The sequence below is a fragment of the Lonchura striata genome, chromosome 11, assembly GCF_050655825.1.
Source record: "Lonchura striata isolate lonStrDom1 chromosome 11, ASM5065582v1, whole genome shotgun sequence".
NCBI classification, from domain to species: domain Eukaryota; kingdom Metazoa; phylum Chordata; class Aves; order Passeriformes; family Estrildidae; genus Lonchura; species Lonchura striata.
In genome coordinates, this window is record NC_140713.1 from 20,378,313 (window position 1) to 20,391,359 (window position 13,047).

General features: G+C 40.2%; 1 long non-coding RNA gene across 25 annotated transcripts in view; it reads right to left on the reverse strand.

Annotated features, from left to right (window-relative positions):
- The window catches only part of LOC110476338 (uncharacterized), a 524,174-nt gene that overhangs the window by 378,985 nt on the left and 132,142 nt on the right, over positions 1-13,047 (reverse strand). The gene's annotated exons all lie outside the window — the stretch shown is intronic.

The following is a 13,047-nucleotide window of genomic DNA, read 5'->3' on the forward strand; positions in this document are numbered from 1 at the left end:
TTTGAAAAAGGTTGTGGGTTTAGAAAGGGCAGCTGTGAAGCCACTGGACTGCTGAAAACACTAAGCACTACTGATATGCCAATTATTTGTGAAATTTCATACATTGCATCTTCAGTGATGTCAGCTCTAGGTAGTTAATGGATAGATTTCTCTTTGCAAAATGGGGATGTTTCACCAGGTTTTGTGTACCTCCCACCCACAGTGTCTCAGCATATTTCACCTTCTGCTTTGGGTTAGAACATCAGAAAGCACATTTTAAAGACATCAGATCTTGTTTTCAGCAACTTCTAGTCAAGCTTTTCACCCATTTTCCCTCCCCTGCTGATGTTCTGTAAGATAAGGCATGAATTTTTTCCTATTGTCACAGTTTTATTACTCAGAAATTTATTTTTAAATGTTCCACTGATCACCATTTCCTGCTGAAGGAGGTAATGTTTACTTGCACCATTTGCATTCAAAACACGCAGAGCTACAAGGGGAGAGGAATTTATTCACACACCTCATTACTTCCACCAGATTCCATGTTAGAAATTCCTCTGATTTGTGGTTCTTAGATTGAAAGTATCAACCCCCCAAAAAAATTTGTAAGACCCTTGTGTGTGGAAGTAGCTTCCAGGAATTGCCAGGGAAAGGTAGAGGAAAAAAGAGATTCATATTTAGGAGTTCCATTTTACAGTGTTTTTTTTGACTTCTGTAGATCAAGTCAAAGACAATATTTACTCAGTGCCTGTTGATCAGATAAGCGCGGGGATAATGGACATACAAATATTAAATGTGCATACTGCAAAAAATATCCTTACATGAAAATTTAGCAACTGCTTGAATAAACATTAGCATATTCAAATCAGGGGGTTTGTGAGTAATCCTGCAATCTTCAGCTTCTGTTTCACAAATAACAACAAAAGTGGATGTTTTCTTACAGCAGAGGAAGGCGTTTCAAATACTATTACAAAATTAAAAGGCATATTTCCTAAACAAACACACCAGCTCAGACAAATTCTGGTCTTTCCTTCACCCAGCATCCTTTAATACTTATAAGTATTAATGTTTCTCCAGGAGATAAAGGAATCTAGAAGGTGCTTCATAATTTCATCTCTACTCAGACACCCTTATTGACAGACCTTTCTAATATAGATAAGAAAGATGGAGCGGATATTAAAGCGAAACATCTCCCCATCTCCTCTTTGTTATTCCAGCAGAGATTCACCTCGAGCACTTTCTCCGTGCTGGGGAGCTGGTGTCAGTTATTGCAGGTGCCACCGTGGTCTGCCCGGGAGGAAGAGGCATCAGTGTGTAAACCCTCCCCAGCAGTGAGAGATCTTATATATTATAATAAAAGAGTGGGGGTTGAGAATGTCAGTGGAAGGGAGAATATGAGAAAAGAAAAAAAAAAAAGAATTATTGCTCAGTAAGTAAATGAAAGAAAATTAAAAACCTCTCAAATTATGCATTTTCATTCATATACAGCCTGATATTTGCTGTCAAATATACAAAGCTTATGAACAATATATTGCAGGCAAAGGTGGAATTTCTTTTTTAGTTTTCAGCAGTTTTCTACTGTGGCATCACACCATTTTTTGATGGTAACCAAAACCCCAGTGTCACGCACGTAAACATGTGAGCAAAAGCTTGCATTTCCTTTGAATTTTCCGTGTATTTAGCTGAAGAATCCCCAGCGACAGGGAGCGCCCAGCTGAAGCCAGGCTGCTTTGCTCTGTGCTCTGGCCATTAGATGGCAGGCAGCTGAACAGCCTTCGTGTGCTCCGCGTCCTTCGGATCAGGAAACCAGCAGGAAAACGCTGCTGCTCTCGAAATGGGCTCGCTTACCATCCACTATGATATACACAGCATCCCAAAAGCCTTCAAAGTTCCTTTCCTTCTTTTGACTCCCAAACAGCACATTGCAGCAACCCAAACCCCACAATAAAACCACAAATCTGCCATTCCTTCCTCTACCCCTGGCAGTCAGTGCACTCAACTTTAAGCAGAAAGCATCATCACGCCCTCCATTCCCCACCATTTGGACACTCAGGATTAATCTCTGCAATGAAGTAATTGGTCTCATCTGAACTATGTCTGATTTCCCCGTGGCAAGATTTCCTAACAGTACAGAAAATGCCTGAGGTTGCTGAACTGGTAAAGAGCTGTTTAAGCAAGGGAGTACAGCTGCATGCTCACAGCCTCCTCTTTGGATCAGCACTGCAATATTTGCAAGGGCATTTATCTACCTGTGCCAAACAGACCTTGTTTTTTCATAAGCCAGTGATATCGTCTATGCACAACTGCTGACATCAGGAGCACATTTGTAAAGCACAGAAACAGATCTGTGCATGGGATCATGTCTTACAAATGCAATCCATTCCTGTTCTTCAGACAGCCCCATATGAAAATCCATTTTGTGGTGTAATTGCATTGTTAATCTTCAAAGAATGCCAAACCATTAATGGAAAAATGCTCCCCTCTGCCACATTAAAACCAGGAAATTTCCAACTAGTGTAATTTGAATGAGGTGTGACTGGTGGTGTGACTTTCTTAGTGGTGACAGAGCTCTGAACATGTGCATCGACAGCACAGGAGACTTTCACCAATATGAGCTGCAGAAATAGAGTTTCATATCGATTTTGATTACTTATAGCTTCTGTCTTATATAAATGGCCCAATCAAAAAAAAAAAAAAAAAAAAAAAAAACACAAACCCATTCTTGCAGAGTCACCAACAGCATCTACATGGAATTCCTGTATCCATGGAAGCTGCTGTAAAACAATCAAGGTGAGGTTTGCATGGTTTTTTCTGCAACCCAGCTTCATGATGTTTGAATAATATCAGTATGAGGCACAGACAAGTGTAAGTTAATAGGAATCTTTATCTGTGGGATATTTTAGAGTATGGATAATGAAAACACACATGCACCCGCACACACTGCATGGATTATATTCCTCTAGGACAGCACTGAAGGCAATGCCAGCTTTTGAAAATGTAGACAGGGTAAAGTATCTACAGGAACAAATTTACAACAGAGGTAGGAGGCATTATAAAAGTCACAGTGATTTACAGATCTACAAAAGTTATTATCAACAGACATCAACATAATCTGTAAGTCATTCATGAGCTGTATCCTATCCAACAATAAACTACCAAAAGTTTTTCTTAAAAAGTCCAGGACCCTTTGCAATCACCCTCAATTCAGAGAAAGAAATGAATGTTTATGTGCTGTTACCTGAAGCGTGGAGGGGCATGCTTCAAGTAACATAAAAGGCATAAAAACTGACTCTAAAATTGTATGAGGAAAAGCTCAACATAATTCTTTGCAAAATACTTTCTCCAGTTATGCTTTTGCATTTTCTGACTTCTCAGAATTCTATTATTCAAAAAGGTGTGGGTTGGTTCACTGTGCCCAGTGCTCTGCAAAGTCGATAAATTGAAGAGGGTCTGAGTGTGTTCAGAAGTGAGAGATGGACAGATTCTGTATTGCCCTTTCAAGAACTGGGTAAACTCATTTCATCCTGCAGCACCCACGGCACCAGCTGACTGTCAGCTGGTTTGCAAGGGTTGTTCCCCCGTGTGCCTTGCTTGGTTACCACACCAGCTCCATCCTTGCTTGTGCACAGCTCAAGGAAGAGACTGCCCCTGATTCAACACCTCAAGGGTCTGTATTTGAGGTTAACCCAGACCTCATCCTTCCCTCAGCACAGAACCACAGGTCAGATGCACCTTGCCCCTCGCACACCCACTCAGTCAGTGAGCTGTCTGCTGCAGAAACAATTACTGCTGCATATTAAACTCAAGGGCTGTGCACTACATTATATCAATCAGAAATTAATACTTTAGCAAGCGGGGATTTGAACATGTGCCGAAGAAGCAGAGACTGCAGCTGCTAGAGCCCAGTCCTGTCTACAGGATATTTTGGAGCCTGTCTGCAGTTCAAAGCTTCTTGCACCATGCTCTCCAAACAGAGCACAAGGCACACCATGGCCAACCTTGGCACACACCCCTGTCAGCCTCTGGGTGCAGACTTCCATGTGCTGCCATTATGGAATTAAATGTGGAGCTTGCTTATAAATTCTCCTGGTGGGTAATGAATAACACTACTTTATTTCATTAATGTTAGGAGATTAGGAGGTTTTTTAATGGCTTGTATTCCACATGCTCTGGAAATAATTTTAACAAATACTATATAAGACTATGTGTGTTTGCTGCACAATAGATATCATCTACTTATGCTATCCTTCAATATACAGAGGGATAAATATGAATCCCACATGTGGGAAATTGTTAATATTACAGCACACAAGAAATCTTTGTGAATATTCTCGTAATATATTATTCATTACATAAAGTGCTTGAAGACCGAGAGTTCCCATGACTACGGTATAAAACCAGTTTACTCATAGCATAAACTGTGAGCTCAAAAACACGTCCCAACATAAGTTACTGCAGAAAATCACAACAATGCAGGTTATTGTTCAGTGCAGAATGACTAAACATGAGCAGTACGTATTGCAGATGTGATCATCTACAAATATCACACTGTGCTTGGGCTTTATTTTCTTGGCACTCCCATATCCCAGATATTCAAACCTAACTCTTGCACCATATTCTACCTCACTAGACCCTTAGTCCTACCCTTGATTCCATGAACAGTACACCAAGATTATCTTTTAATACCTCATTATTTAGCAGCACTAGACATTTTAACTTAGTTAAATACACACTGCAGATGTCACTGAATTGCCCTCACTAATGCCAGATCAGCGCTCTACTGTTCAGAAGACACCTGTAATATGAGCCACAATGAGTTTTCAAAAGCACCTAAGTGACCTTAAAGCCCAAGTTCTTGAATCTGTTCTAGCATTTTTCTCTGAGATTTTGAAAACCTGAACAAATTTTGAACTTGAAATTCTATGGGCAAAACCATTCCTGGTTTAATTGTACATCTTCAGTTTAGTGCAGTTGGATGTGTTAAAACTCTTCTACATCATCATTATATGTGTGTTTGTGTTACCACTCCTGTTACAAAACTTTATAAATACTGCCCTTTACAGTGGCACAGGATATCAATGTATAATTATCATCACATAGTCACTCTCTGCCTAGGAGAACACACATTGGCCTGCCACTGGAAATAATTGCTCTAAATTATTTTTGTTTTACACATTCAGTGAAATAATGCAAAGACCTCATGATGGATAAATTCAGTTAAAACCTTTTAAAATCCATTATTCTTAGTTCTAGACTACAAACTGCTGATGATGATGGAGTGGAGCAGTTCAATGATTAGATAATGGAGTGAAGGATTTTTTATAACTCCACAAAGAAAAATACACACTCCAGGACTGGCCATTTTTTCACCCATGTATCTGAATTATTACATCTGCAATCACTATTCTAAAGTAAATGTTCAGAACTTCTCTTTCTACACCATCAGTCTGGATGTATTTCCCTCCTTATGTTTATGGTTTCCTCAATTATTTGCTGGTTTGTCCATTTCTACCATTTTAGTTTAACTAATCACTCTCATTATTACATTAATTTTTTTCTTGCTACAGTACTTTGGTGCATTTAGTTCAGATAGTCCTTTCTGGCTTTTTTAGAGCACCTGACTTTGGCTATTTCCAGGTTTAGCTACACAGCAGAATATGAAAAAAGGGAAAATTCCTTTATCACAGACTTCAAAAATAAAGCCATTAATATCCATTAAGAATATAATTCTAGCATACGGTTCATTCCATCAGGAAAAGTGCCTTTGACCAGGGTTATCTTCAGAAACAATGTCCAGCCTTCTGAATCTGCAGAAGATTCCTCTGAAAGCAGAGACATCCATGTGGTCACAGAGACTGCACAGAGGACATCACTAAGCAAAGCCAGGTGTGAGGAGGGTGCTTGACCACACTTCAAAAACTGTGGACAGACACTGTGCTTCAAATGTAACTGCTGTGACTCCCTCCTCACCTGCAGATGTCCAAGCCACCAAGGGCAAGTCAGTGGCTTGCTGACATCTACTCATTAAAATAAGACAATATTTTGTCTCTGACTTCATTAGGAGTTGCCTCAAACCTTAATGGGTTGAAAACAAGGCTTTTAAGCATCTGCTTTTTCCTTAAATTAAAATTTAAAAAGCATCTGAGACATCCATGAAATTTTATTTTGAACTGCTTTTAAAAATGAAAAGGAAGTTAGAGGAATATTAATTAGCATTAGAGATGAGGACTTGCAAGGCAATAGCAGCTTGGTATGGCTTGAAACTGTTTTATAAGCCCATTAGAAATTAGGTTTCTGACACAAATAGCAGAAAGCTTAAACTTACTGCTACTTTGCAGCAAACAAAGGAGGACATAAACAATGAATTTTGCTTGGTTAATTGATATTATTCTGATAACTGTTTCCATGACCACCAGCTGTACACTTCTGCCTGACTTCTGTTTCTGCCAGCCTTTTAGGCACTAAAATCATCTCACTTCTGAGCAGCAAAATTCTCTTTATAAAATTCTCTTTATAAATTCTCTTTATAAATTGTTACAGCTTTAAAAAAGACTGTGCAGGTTTGTTGTTGTACCAGTCCTTATGCCTTTGGATCATCTCAATGACTAATAGCACCCATTATGACTTTTAAACTTGACAGATGTCAGCTTAGCATCATACTTAGAAGATAATCATGTGTAACTTATGCTGTAACTAAGTAAATTGAAATAAACAAGCAACAAAAGTCACTGCCAGTAAACAGAGCAGACAACTCTGAAACAAGGTCTGTGGTTTCCAAAATAACTGCCTTTCATTTTAATCTTTCATAAGTAGCACAGAATAGACCTTTGTTAGTGTGTCTCATACTTACTGTTATGGATCATTAATTATAGTTCTGAGAAAAATATATAATTTTGAATAGAATTGTCTGAATAATTCATAGCAGTTACACTTGTCTGCAAGTGTCATTGGCAACTAGATCTTGATAATCTTAACAGTATTCATTATTTAACATGATATCCCAAATACCTCCTACAGATAGTTCTTGATCTGTAGTTACTTGGAAGCTGTTAGTTGCAAATATTTAGAATTTATAAGATGGGCATTAACATCTTGAAATCTGGTCAGGAATACACATCTAATTCTTTGCTTGTGTATGTAATTACCACACTTGCAAAATCACTCAGACACTGTCATGTGAGCATGGATCTGAACAAATCAGAGTCAGTGCCATGAGCCTTCAGCTCTGACCATGAAATGTGTCCATCAGGCACAAGCCACATGGTTCACTCCTGTGTCAGGATTCTTCTGCTCCATGGATATGCAAAAAGAGCATCTTCCTGCCTGGAAAAGAGTCACAGAGAAGAGACAGATGGCCAGGATAATACAGAAGGAGCATCATGATCCTCTGCATCCAGGGACGCATGGTTTGGGAAACTCATTTTCAGAGATCAGAAAAAAAGGCGAACTGAAATTACGGAATCCTGTCTCCTCAAGCATGAGGCAGAAAATGAAGTGACTGAAATAGAGACAAACTGTCAGCAGAAATGCCAGTACAAAATCCCTGGGAAAGAGATTTAGCCAGCTTGGCAAAAACAGGTGTGTTCCAGATGTGGATCTTTCAAAAACTCTTTGCTTATGCAGACAACATCCAAATATTGCAAGAGTTTTAAGCATTTGATGAACCAGAGTCTCATCACAGATGCTCCTCTATAAACCCATCTTCCACCACTGCTCTGAATTTACTACAGCACAAAGGAGATTAGAATGTTTCTGAATGGAGACAGCTCTGTGAGGATCTGTAGGAATTCCTCAGAGGTGTTTCTCAGAATTACTACAATTAAAACAGAGCTCAGACTTTAACATGCATTTGAATGCAAACCATACATTCTGCTCAAGTTCAGTACGAGGCCTGTTGCCACTGCAGCATTAGGAAGAAAGGTCCCTGTTACTCCAATTCCCTGAAGCCAAGGTCTCAGAGGTCTAATTTGAGCCATAAGTGCAGCACTGAACAAATAACATGTAGGAACAATTTCCTAATGTCCACTATTTCTCTTGCCCAGATAGAAGACAGAACAGAAAGTGGCAACAGGAGCAGGAGGACTGTGGAAAGAAAGCAGTGAAAGGAATAGGATCCTAAGGCAAAAAGGAGGTCAAACTATCTTGACACAGCTCTGAATGTAAACTATTGTATCACATACAGGCCATGGATTTCAGTGGGATTGACATATCAGCCCAATAACTGGTGTCACTGATGTCTTCTACTAGGTGGAGCAGCAAGCTTCTTGTGACATGAGCCACCAACAATTCTGGTGTTTTTAGGGTTGAAAGAAGCATTCACGGTGCATCAAGTCAGGAATTGACACCTTTTGTAACAGAAGATTCAAAACACCATTTTACATTTATTAACAAGACCTTAGATTAAATTTAGGATGAGCCCCACTAGAAAAAATACTGAAAATACAGATATTTTCTTGATGTTTTGTTAGGTATAGAATACTAAATGGGCTGTCATCCATGTAACTGCTCTGGCACCATTTGCCAGATGTTGTTTGTGTGTCCACAGCAATGTAGCCATATTAAAATTAATGAAATTGTTTATTTTTGGTGGCTGCTCAGCTATAGCACAGCCTCCTCTGAGCATCCTGGCCTGGTGCAGGCTTCCAGCAAGACAGTTCAGAGATACGAACTGCAGATTTCACTTCTTCATTGACCTACAGTACAAGTTAATTACTGGCTTAATATTGCTCAGACATTCATTAAAGCTTGAAGCAGGCAGAATTTCATCTGTTTGATTCCTGCTGCTTAAGAGAGTCCAGGGAGAATATTTACAGTTGGTGGGTTGTGGCCACCTCCTTTTGGAGGAAAACCACAGATCTTTTTTGCAGTAAACAGTGTGCTATCCTGATAAGAATTTGGACTGGGTCAAAATAGAGATATTATGGCTGAGTCAGTCAGTGGTCAGGTTTTACTGTGGTCTTTGGGAGAGGCTACTTCTGTTACCACCTGCCTCATTTTATGTATCACATTTTGACAACTCCTGGCTCTGTAGCATTCCTTTCTGTTGTCGACCCCATTAACTGATGGTCTATTAATAACAATTAGGTAAGAAAACTCTTTTTGGTGGCAAGATAACACCAGCCAATAATTATGTTTTCTTTTAGTAAGTAAAATTTCTTTCTTTGATACTAATGGATACGTGTTTAAATGGATTCTGTTTTGTCCATCCATGGTCACTGTGGTTTGTATTTCTGTGGCATGTTAGATGCCTCAACAAGCCTGATGTGATACATGGCTGCAGATTCAAATTTGTCAGAAGCTTAAGAGAGTTCTCATCAGGGATTAGCCCAGACGCCATCTGCAACAATTATAAATCATCTCGATAGGAAAAGGCTGGAAAGTGCATTTAGGAGAATGCAAAGCAAATCAGACTGGGCCAAATGCATCCCGTCTGCTCCTCAGAACCAACTCTCATCTCCATATCCACTGTGGCTGCTCAGCTCCTTCAGCTCTGCCAACCTGGACCTGCTGCTGCTCTCTCTTTGCCAGACAGGCATTAAGTATTGATTTTTAGAGTACATCTTAAGAAATGTATGTGCTGTTCCGTGTCCAGCCACCGTGACTGCACACAAGTAATTAACTGCATAACAGAGCTGATGTCTATCTGCTGTGGTTTGTGTGCACCAATGGTACCATCCAGGGTTTCTGCATGCTGACCCTCCCTTCAGCTCACAGCTCTGGCACAGAAGGGACCTCCTGCTTTTGGTCTCTTGCAGGAAAAGAAGAGAAAGAGAAGGAAAAGGGTACAAACTGTCCTATGAACATATGGGAAGAAAACAGAAAGGTCTTCTATTGAACTCAATAGAGCTATGATGATTTATATCCCCTGCAGATCAGGTCCTTCATCTACAAAAGCAGACTGCCAAAGTGGGGCTGGGGCAGCTGGAGCCAATACAGCTGTGTGACACCCACTCTGCACCAGTCTGGCCTCAAGCATCATTTGCAAAAACAGCAGCAACAGATCCCGTTCTCACCCCAGTTCTGATCATAGCAGTTGCTGATGAATGAAGAAAAACACAAGTTAATGATCAGATTCCAGTTTAAGTTTGCCTGACTGGCAGTTAGAGGAAACCTTATCTTGATGTGTAAACTCAAATAATATGCTAAGGAAGAGAGACAAGGAAAGGCAAACATGGAGCACAAAGATCTCAGCCAGGCGTTTGTCTCCTTACACACACAGCCCCAGCTGCAACCTGCTCCCTGCACACAGCTTCAACTCCACAGTCAAAACCAGCATTTGGAAAAGATACTACAAAAAGTAAATGTTCTGATGATATATAGTTCTCTGGCTAGCTGATATTGAGGAGGGTCTTATCTTCAAGTGATTTGTTCATAGCATTATCTTTACAGAGCAGTGAGAAGTATGAAATACCTGTCATGATAGCACATGTTATAATGAATGACTGAAAACAAGTAACAGTGGATAAAGAAAATTAATGGTTCAAGAAAAAAATTAATAAGGTGCTTATATGAACTGAGAAAATGACTGTGGATTTTTCAGGTATGCAACCCCCACCTAAAGACTGGTGTCTCAAATATGTTTAGCTATAGATTGAGGTTATTGCTCCATGAACACTAATGATTTCACAGATAGAATAAAAAGGATCCCTTATAGCAGAGGAAAGACCTGGCAGTAGAGCTCAGCAGGGAAATAATGCTTTCTAACCATTCTTATGCCTTTCCCTGGTAAGACCATTTGCCCCTAAAATTCAGCAATTTTTTTTCCTTTCCTTTTTCCAATACTGTCCCCTCCAACATGGTATGGTTTAAGAACTTTAATACTTAGGGAAAGTGAGACACAAATCTCAACTTCCACAGGCAAAGGAGGTACCCAAACACAAGCTCCAGCAGCCTGACTATGGCTCAGTCATTAGGCTGCCACAAGAGAAGAGTTTGTGTTGGGTTGCCTGCTCACCCTTGCCAAGTTTTAAACAATACAGCATTTTTCAGTATATTTTGGGACAAAGCTGATCAACTCAGTGATACATGGTCACTGAGGAAATCATCCAGGTCAGGCCCCTACAAGACATGGATGAAGAACACCTCATGGCAGGTCAGGACCAGATGCTCAGTCTCAGCAACACACTTCAGTGTCTTGGATTATCCAAGACTTTGGGCCGCATGTAAGAAACATTTCTGTGCCTTGCAGAGAACTGTGCACAGAATAAGGAGCTATCTTGAGAGCTAAGAGAGGTAATTCCAGAGTAACAGAGTTAATTCCAGCAGAGCAGGTGACTACCCAGGATGACAATTTTAGCCTGAACCATTCCTGGCTGGAAAAGCTGACAGTGGGACCAGCTCATTAATTCATCCTTTCCTTCAGCATTTCAAAGGAGGTAGAGGATATTTGGACACACCTGCCATCCCAAGCCAAACTCTGCACCTTCTTTTGTTGCTCCAGCTGCAGTGAAAGCCTCCAGGGCCACAGGGCACCCACCACGGAGCAATCCTCTCCGAGCTGCCTGGAAGGGGATTGTAACAAAAACCTGTCCCCTGCCAGGCTGCAGCACAAAGGGTTCCTCCAACGCTGCCTGAGCCCATACCCTGCTCCCACCAATAATCCCCTCCTCCATAATTTAATAAGCCTCAGAGCAGCGAGGTCTGCCCTCCCCCACGCCACGATTCCCTGCTCCCCAGACAGGCGGTGACAGCCGCAAAGAAGAAATGGTCCCCGGTGCATTGTTAAAGGCCTGACTCCCCAAGCCAAAGACAGGCTCAGTTAACATTAAAGCCTCTTCCCCTGTGAGCAACCTGAGCTGAGATTAAGGAATGAGCCCACACTGTCAACCTTAACCCTGATATGAGGCTGGTAACTAGGGCAACAGCATCTCACAAGTAAACCTTGCCATGCTATTTTGTCTTCTGACACTGCAACACAAAATATGATAGGTAAGTCGATGGATAAATAAAAACTGAGCATCACCCACTCTTCTGGCTCATATTTTAGTCTTGGAGTTTACTAAGAGCCAGGAATGGTTATTTATTAATGCCAAAACATAATCTTGTTCACTCTCTGTGGATAGTGCACACCAGATGATGGTGTGTTCTCCCTTCTCGCTTGGACTCCAGCATAATTATTTACAGAAGGTAGCACAAAATGATCTTCCCAATATTAGACTCAAGCTGCTTGTCTGGTTTAGCTTGATCTTTATTTATAGACACTGAGTCTGGGAGCTTTTTGTATGCAGAGCAGGACATAGTGACCTACTCTGGCTCACTTATATAATAGTTTCAAAGCAGACTTAGTGTAAATTGACCCTAATCTGATCTTGAATTGTAACACATGATAATTCCAAAAATAAATCAGCATTTATCTCACTCTATGCAACTCATTTATTTCAGAATTGGAAATAACCAAAGGCTGATAAATCTAAGTAAGTGTTATTTATTAATATCTTCAACCTTTTTTTTTAAGTCCCTCATTAACTCTGACCATTACAACAACCAAGATGTTATTATACCACGCAGCTGGGGAGATCTCTGTAATACACTTGGCTCAGCCTTAGAGTCTGTTTCCAAATGCAAATACTATATTCACAGAAAGCAAAATAAAAGACAAAATTTTCATGTGTTTTTTGAAAGCATAACCTTAAAATCCACCCAGGCAAATTTGCAAGAAGACAGGAATCTTAGCACACCTTCAAGCACACAAGTACAATTCTTTCCCCATCATTATTTGTGCAAATTTACAACCCCATCTCCACAAGCACTTGAGTGTGCAAGAGCTTTCCATGGGCATCTTGATTTTACGTTTCAATTGTACTCATAGAAGACAACAGAAAACATGGAGCTGAACCTGAATCAGTATTTGCAGATATTTTTACAGTATTTGTTTAACATGCTGAAGAATGGCAGCCTATATGAAAACACAAAGACATGCTTAGAGTGGTTTTCTAACAACTTTGAGCAATAATTTCTTGCCAAAAAACTGATCTAAAATGGTCTTAGTATCACTGGAAAGCAGGTCCATCACATTCTTCCTTTATATCAGTATTACCTAATTAATCAGCCATACTGATTATGCATGCT